Source organism: Lethenteron reissneri, chromosome 65 (genome assembly GCF_015708825.2).
Source record: "Lethenteron reissneri isolate LAM-NWPU_2019-01 chromosome 65, ASM1570882v1, whole genome shotgun sequence".
Taxonomy (NCBI): domain Eukaryota; kingdom Metazoa; phylum Chordata; class Hyperoartia; order Petromyzontiformes; family Petromyzontidae; genus Lethenteron; species Lethenteron reissneri.
This window is the reverse complement of record NC_083843.1, coordinates 11,824,374-11,833,068: the sequence shown is the minus strand read 5'-3', so window position 1 is coordinate 11,833,068 and position 8,695 is coordinate 11,824,374. Positions and strand designations below refer to the sequence as shown.

At 55.0% G+C, this 8,695-nt stretch overlaps 1 long non-coding RNA gene across 1 annotated transcript; it reads right to left on the bottom strand.

Moving 5' to 3' along the window:
- Positions 1–332: 332 nt before the first annotated feature.
- LOC133359637 (uncharacterized) lies at positions 333–5,191 on the bottom strand. The gene is made up of 3 exons (XR_009757180.1): positions 5,128–5,191; positions 1,687–1,729; positions 333–367 (listed from the first exon to the last, which is right to left on the bottom strand). It is a non-coding gene; the product is annotated as an uncharacterized LOC133359637 (long non-coding RNA).
- Between the last annotated feature and the right edge of the window lie 3,504 nt (positions 5,192–8,695).

Below are 8,695 nucleotides of genomic sequence, written 5' to 3'. Positions count from 1 at the left end.
GATGGTGGTGGTGGTGATGGTGATGGTGGTGATGATGGTGGTGATGGTGGTGGTGGTGGTGATGGTGGTGGTGGTGATGGTGATGGTGGTGATGATGGTGGTGGTGGTGGTGATGGTGGTGGTGGTGATGGTGGTGGTGGTGATGATGGTGGTGATGGTGGTGGTGGTGATGGTGGTGATGGTGGTGGTGGTGATGGTGGTGGTGATGGTGGTGGTGATGGTGGTGGTGGTGATGGTGGTGGTGATGGTGGTGGTGATGGTGGTGATGATGGTGGTGATGATGATGGTGATGGTGGTGGTGTGTGATGGTGGTGGTGATGGTGATGTTTCACCTTCACTCCATCAGTCTTCCTATTCATCGTGGACACTACATCACACAACATCACCACCATCACACAATACATCATCATCATCACCACCATCACCACCATCACCACCACCACCATCACCACCATCATCATCACCACCACCACCACCATCACCACCATCACCACCATCACCATCACCACCATCACCACCATCATCACCACCACCATCACCACCACCACCATCACCACCATCACCACCATCACCATCATCACCACCATCACCATCACCACCATCACCATCATCACCACCATCATCACCACCACCATCACCACCATCATCACCATCATCACCACCATCATCACCATCACCATCATCACCACCACCACCATCATCACCACCATCACCTTCACCACCACCACCATCATCACCATCATCACCACCACCACCACCATCACCACCATCATCACCACCACCACCACCATCATCATCACACCGTGAACCACTGCACCACCACTCGAAAGGAGTGGTGGTGCAGTGGTTAACGCACTGTGTGTGTGTAACAGCACTTGCCCCTACAGCCCTGCTAGAGGCTACCTGGGAGATCTTTGTCTGTGTGTTTACAGCACTTGCCCCTGCAGCCCTGCTAGAGGCTACCTGGGGTAGCTTTGTCTGTGTGTGTAACAGCACTTGCCCCTACAGCCCTGCTAGAGGCTACCTGGGGGATCTTTGTCTGTGTGTGTAACAGCACTTGCCCCTACAGCCCTGCTAGAGGCTACCTGGGGTAGCTTTGTCTGTGTGTGTAACAGCACTTGCCCCTACAGCCCTGCTAGAGGCTACCTGGGGGATCTTTGTCTGTGTGTGTAACAGCACTTGCCCCTACAGCCCTGCTAGAGGCTACCTGGGGTAGCTTTGTCTGTGTGTGTGTAACAGCACTTGCCCCTACAGCCCAGCTAGAGGCTACCTGGGGTAGCTTTGTCTGTGTGTGTAACAGCACTTGCCCCTACAGCCCTGCTAGAGGCTACCTGGGGGAGCTTTGTCTGTGTAGTACTACAGCGAGTACTGTACTAGTGTATTAGTACTGTGCAAAACTGTACTGGCACTGTACCCGTACTGTAGTAGTACAGTGCAGTAGTGCTGTACAGTAGTGATACAGTAGTACAGTAGTGGTACAGTAATGCTGTACAGTAGTGATACAGTAGTACAGTAGTGGTACAGTAATGCTGTACAGTAGTGGTACTGTAGTACAGTGCAGTAGTGGCACAGTAGTACAGTAGTGGTACTGCAGTACAGTACAGTAGTGGTACAGTAGTACAGTGGTGGTACAGTGGTACAGTAGTTGTACAGTAGTACAGTAGTACAGTACAGTAGTGAACTCACCAGAAAAGTTTCTCGTGGCCAGTGTCGTGGTGAGGAGAGCGCCCTGCGACATCAACAACAACAACAACATCAACAACATCAACAACATCATCAACATCAACAACAATAACAACAACAACAACATCATCAACATCAACAACAATAACATCAACATCAACAACATCAACATCAACAACAACAACATCAACAACAACATCATCAACATCAACAACAATAACATCAACAACAACATCATCAACATCAACAACAACAACATCAACATCAACATCATCAACATCAACAACAATAACATCAACAACAACAACATCAACAACAACATCATCAACATCAACAACAACAACATCAACAACAACAACATCAACATCATCAACATCAACAACAACAACATCAACAACAACATCATCAACATCAACAACATCAACATCATCAACATCAACATCAACAACATCATCAACAACATCATCAACATCAACAACATCATCATCAACAACATCAACAACAACAACAACATCATCAACATCAACAACATCAACATCATCAACATCAACATCAACAACATCATCAACAACATCATCAACATCATCAACAACAACATCAACATCATCATCATCAACATCATCAACAACAACAACATCAACAACATCATCATCATCACCACCATCATCATCAACATCAACAACACCATCATCAACAACACAACATCATCACCACCACCACCATCACACAACAACACCATCATCACCATCATCATCACCATCATCACCATCAACATCACACATCAACATCACACACCAACATCACCACCATCATCATCACCACCACCATCAACACCACCATCATCATCACCATCAACATCACACACCAACATCACCACCATCATCATCACCACCACCATCATCACCACCATCATCATCACCACCATCATCATCACCACCATCATCATCACCATCAACATCACACACCAACATCACCACCATCATCATCACCATCATCATCATCACCACCATCATCATCACCACCACCATCAACACCACCATCATCATCACCATCAACATCACACACCAACATCACCACCATCATCATCACCACCACCATCATCACCACCATCATCATCACCACCACCATCAACACCACCATCATCATCACCATCAACATCACACACCAACATCACCACCATCATCATCACCACCACCATCATCACCACCATCATCATCACCACCACCATCAACACCACCATCATCATCACCATCAACATCACACACCAACATCACCACCATCATCATCACCACCACCATCATCACCACCATCATCATCACCACCACCATCAACACCACCATCATCATCACCATCAACATCACACACCAACATCACCACCATCATCATCACCACCACCATCAACACCACCATCATCATCACCATCAACATCACACACCATCACCACCATCATCATCACCACCACCATCAACACCATCATCATCATCATTGCCATCATTATCAGTAAGCGAGTGGGTGAGTGGATGGGTGAGTGGGTGGGTGAGTGGGTGAGTGGGTGGGTGAGTGGGTGGGTGAGTGGATGGGTGAGTGGGTGGGTGAGTGGGTGGGTGAGTCGATGGGTGAGTGGGTGGGTGAGTGGGTGGGTGAGTGGATGGGTGAGTGGGTGGGTGGGTGAGTGAGTGGGTGGGTGAGTGGGTGGGTGAGTGGGTGGGTGAGTGGGTGGGTGGGTGAGTGGGTGGGTGGGGTGAGTGAGTGGGTGGGGTGAGTGAGTGGGTGAGTGGGTGAGTGGGTGGGTGAGTGGATGGGTGAGTGGGTGGGTGAGTGGGTGGGGTGAGTGGATGGGTGAGTGGGTGGGTGGGTGAGTGGGGCGGGTGGGTGAGTGAGTGGGTGAGTGGGTGGGTGGGTGAGTGAGTGAGTGAGTGGGTGAGTGAGTGGGTGGGTGGGTGGGTGAGTGAGTGGGTGGGTGAGTGAGTGGGTGGGTGGGTGGGTGAGTGGCTGAGTGAGTGGCTGAGTGAGTGGGTGAGTGAGTGAGTGGGTGAGTGAGTGGCTGAGTGGGTGAGTGGGTGGGTGAGTGGATGGGTGAGTGGGGTGGTGAGTGGGTGGGTGGGTGAGTGAGTGGGTGAGTGGGTGGGTGGGTGAGTGAGTGGGTGGGTGAGTGAGTGGGTGGGTGGGTGGGTGAGTGGCTGAGTGAGTGGCTGAGTGAGTGGGTGAGTGAGTGAGTGGGTGAGTGAGTGGCTGAGTGGGTGAGTGGGTGGGTGAGTGGATGGGTGAGTGGGTGGGTGAGTGGGTGGGTGGGTGGGTGAGTGAGTGGGTGAGTGAGTGGGTGGGGTGGGTGAGTGAGTGGGTGGGTGGGTGGGTGAGTGGCTGAGTGAGTGGCTGAGTGAGTGGGTGAGTGAGTGAGTGGGTGAGTGAGTGGCTGAGTGGGTGAGTGGGTGGGTGAGTGGATGGGTGAGTGGATGGGTGAGTGGGTGGGTGAGTGGATGGGTGGGTGAGTGAGTGGGTGGGTGAGTGAGTGGGTGGGTGGGTGAGTGGGTGGGTGAGTGGCTGAGTGAGTGGCTGAGTGAGTGGGTGAGTGAGTGAGTGGGTGAGTGGCTGAGTGAGTGGCTGAGTGAGTGGGTGAGTGACTGAGTGAGTGGCTGAGTGAGTGGGTGAGTGAATGGCTGAGTGAGTGGGTGAGTGGCTGAGTGAGTGGCTGAGTGAGTGGCTGAGTGAGTGGGTGAGTGGCTGAGTGGGTGAGTGGGTGAGTGGCTGAGTGAGTGGCTGAGTGAGTGGGTGAGTGGGTGAGTGAATGGCTGAGTGAGTGGGTGAGTGAGTGGGTGAGTGAGTGGGTGAGTGAGTGGGTGAGTGGGTGAGTGAGTGAGTGGGTGAGTGAATGGCTGAGTGGGTGAGTGAGTGATTGAGTGAGTGAGTGGGTGAGTCAGAGACACGGGGCACAGAGGGTGGTTGTTGTTGTTACTCAGGCTGCTAATGTTGGGAAATTATGAAAGTAAATGATTGGGCCTTGTTGAAGGTGTAGTTGGTGATGATGCTGCTGATGATGATGGTGGTGAAGTTGATGCTGATGATGATGCTGCTGATGATGATGCTGCTGCTGCTGCTGCTGATGATGATGCTGCTGATGCTGCTGCTGATGATGATGCTGCTGCTGCTGATGATGATGCTGCTGCTGCTGATGATGCTGCTGATGCTGCTGCTGATGATGATGCTGCTGCTGCTGATGATGATGCTGCTGATGCTGCTGCTGATGCTGATGATGGTGATGATGATGCTGCTGATGCTGCTGATGCTGATGATGGTGATGATGATGATGATGGTGAGCGGAGTGCCACTGACTGAGCTGCTGCTGCTGATGATGATGATGTTGTTGATGTTGATGATGATGTTGATGATGATGGTGATGCTGCTGATGATGATGATGCTGATGATGGTGAGCGGAGTGCCACTGACTGCGCGGGTCTCTGCTGCTGCTGCTGATGATGCTGCTGATGATGATGATGTTGTTGATGTTGATGATGATGTTGATGATGATGGTGATGCTGCTGATGATGATGATGCTGATGATGGTGAGCGGAGTGCCACTGACTGCGCGGGTCTCTGCTGCTGCTGCTGCTGATGATGATGCTGCTGCTGATGATGTTGCTGATGATGATGATGCTGCTGATGATGATGTTGCTGATGATGATGATGCCACTGACTGAGCGGGTCTCTGCCGTGTTCACGCTGAACTCCTCCCGCCTCGAGAGGCGCGCAGGCCGGCGGGGGGCGGGGCTAGCGGGGGGCGGGGGGGAAGTGGGCGTGGCTAGAGTGGAGGGGGCGTGGCTAGAGTGGAGGGGGCGGGGCTAGGGGGGAAGTAGGCGGAGCTAGAGTGGGGGCGGGGCTAGAGTGGAGGGGGCGGGGCTAGAGTAGAGGGGGCGGGGCTAGGGGGGAAGTGGGCGGGGCTAGAGTGGGGGCGTGGCTAGAGTGGAGGGGGCGGGGCTAGAGTGGAGGGTGCGGGGCTAGGGGGGAAGTGGGCGGGGCTATAGTGGGGGCGTGGCTATAGTGGAGGGGGCGTGGCTAGAGTAGAGGGGGCGGGGCTACGGGGAAGTGGGCGGGGCTAGAGTGGGGGCGTGGCTAGAGTGGAGGGGGCGTGGGCTACAATGTTGGAAGTGGGCGTGGCTAGAGTGGAGGGGCCGGGGCTACAATGTTGGAAGTGGGCGTGGCTAGAGTGGAGGGGGCGGGGCTACAATGTTGGAAGTGGGCGTGGCTAGAGTGGAGGGGGCGGGGCTAGAGTGGGGGATGTGGGCGGGGCTAGAGTGGAGGGGGCAGGGCTAGAGTGGGGGGGGGGCGTGGCTACAATGGTGAAAGTGGGCGAGGCTACAATGGTGAAAGTGGGCGTGGCTAGAGTGGGGGGGGGGGCGTGGCTACAATGGTGAAAGTGGGCGTGGCTACAATGGTGAAAGTGGGCGTGGCTAGAGTGGAGGGGGCGGGGCTAGAGTGGAGGGGGCGGTGCTAAAATGTTGGATGTGGGCGTGGCTATAGTGGAGGGGGCGGGGCTGTAGTGCAGGTCACGTGGCTGTGCGAGCTTGAGGTCACAGTGCACGATGCTGATCGCGTGGCGGTGATTGACGACTTCCTGGAGCTGCTGGGGACACTCACTGGGGGGAGGGGGGAGGGGGGGGAGGGGAGGGAGGTGAGGGGGGGGGAGGGGGGAGGGGAGAGGGGGGGGAGGGGAGGGAGGGTGAGGGGGGGAGGGGGGGAGGGGAGAGGGGGGGAGGGGAGGGAGGTGAGGGGGGAGGGGGGGGAGGGGGGGAGGGGAGAGGGGGGAAGGGGGGGGAGGGGAGAGGGGAGGAGGGAGGGAGGGGAGGGGGGAGGGAGGGGAGGGAGGGGGGGAGAGGAGAGGGGAGGGGGGGAGAGGGGAGGGGGGAGGAGGGGAAGGGGGGAAGGGGGAGGGAGGGGGAGAGGGGGGGATGAGGGAGGGGGGGTGAGTGAAAATTAAACAAAAATTACGAAATGATGAACGAAGCAAAGTGCCGAATACACCAGCATCTTCTTGTTTCCACTGATCGTAAAAAACAAGAGAGTGGGGGGAGTGGGGGGAGAGGGGAGAGTGTGGGTCTCTGTGGGTCTCTGTGAGTGTGGGTCTCTGTGAGTGTGGGTCTCTGTGAGTGTGGGTCTCTGTGGGTGTGGGTCTCTGTGAGTGTGGGTCTCTGTGAGTGTGGGTCTCTGTGAGTGTGGGTCTCTGTGAGTGTGGGTCTCTGTGAGTGTGGGTCTCTGTGGGTGTGGGTCTCTGTGAGTGTGGGTCTCTGTGAGTGTGGGTCTCTGTGAGTGTGGGTCTCTGTGGGTGTGGGTCTCTGTGAGTGTGGGTCTCTATGAGTGTGGGTCTCTGTGTGTGTGGGTCTCTGTGGGTCTCTGTGAGTGTGGGTCTCTGTGAGTGTGGGTCTCTGTGCGTGTGGGTCTCTGTGGGTGTGGGTCTCTGTGAGTGTGGGTCTCTGTGAGTGTGGGTCTCTGTGGGTGTGGGTCTCTGTGAGTGTGGGTCTCTATGAGTGTGGGTCTCTGTGAGTGTGGGTCTCTGTGGGTGTGGGTCTCTGTGAGTGTGGGTCTCTATGAGTGTGGGTCTCTGTGTGTGTGGGTCTCTGTGGGTCTCTGTGAGTGTGGGTCTCTGTGAGTGTGGGTCTCTGTGTGTGTGGGTCTCTGTGAGTGTGGTCTCTGTGAGTGTGGGTCTCTGTGAGTGTGGGTCTCTGTGAGTGTGGGTCTCTGTGTGTGTGGGTCTCTGTGAGTGTGGGTCTCTGTGAGTGTGGGTCTCTGTGAGTGTGGGTCTCTGTGAGTGTGGGTCTCTGTGTGTGTGGGTCTCTGTGAGTGTGGGTCTCTGTGAGTGTGGTCTCTGTGTGTGTGGGTCTCATGAGTGTGGGTCTCTGTGAGTGTGGGTCTCTGTGAGTGTGGGTCTCTGTGAGTGTGGGTCTCTGTGAGTGTGGGTCTCTGTGAGTGTGGGTCTCTGTGAGTGTGGGTCTCTGTGAGTGTGGGTCTCTGTGAGTGAGGGTCTCTGTGGGTCTCTGTGAGTGGTGGGTCTCTGTGAGTGTGGGTCTCTGTGAGTGTGGGTCTCTGTGAGTGTGGGTCTCTGTGAGTGTGGGTCTCTGTGAGTGTGGGTCTCTGTGAGTGTGGGTCTCTGTGAGTGAGGGTCTCTGTGGGTCTCTGTGAGTGTGGGTCTCTGTGAGTGTGGGTCTCTGTGAGTGTGGGTCTCTGTGAGTGTGGGTCTCTGTGAGTGTGGGTCTCTGTGAGTGAGGGTCTCTGTGAGTGTGGGTCTCTGTGGGTCTCTGTGAGTGTGGGTCTCTGTGAGTGTGGGTCTCTGTGAGTGTGGGTCTCTGTGTGTGTGGGTCTCTGTGAGTGTGGGTCTCTGTGAGTGAGGGTCTCTGTGAGTGTGGGTCTCTGTGAGTGTGGGTCTCTGTGAGTGTGGGTCTCTATGAGTGTGGGTCTCTATGAGTGTGGGTCTCTGTGAGTGTGGGTCTCTATGAGTGTGGGTCTCTGTGAGTGTGGGTCTCTGTGAGTGTGGGTCTCTATGAGTGTGGGTCTCTGTGAGTGTGGGTCTCTGTGAGTGTGGGTCTCTGTGAGTGTGGGTCTCTGTGAGTGTGGGTCTCTGTGAGTGTGGGTCTCTGTGAGTGTGGGTCTCTGTGAGTGTGGGTCTCTGTGAGTGAGGGTCTCTGTGAGTGTGGGTCTCTGTGAGTGTGGGTCTCTGTGTGTGTGGGTCTCTGTGAGTGTGGGTCTCTGTGAGTGTGGGTCTCTGTGAGTGTGGGTCTCTGTGAGTGTGGGTCTCTATGAGTGTGGGTCTCTATGAGTGTGGGTTTCTGTGTGTGTGGGTCTCTGTGTGTGTGGGTCTCTGTGTGTGTGGGTCTCTGTGAGTGTGGGTCTCTATGAGTGTGGGTCTCTATGAGTGTGGGTTTCTGTGAGTGTGGGTCTCTGTGAGTGTGGGTCTCTGTGAGTGTGGGTCTCTGTGAGTGTGGGTCTCTGTGAGTGTGGGTCTCTATGAGTGTGGGTCTCTATG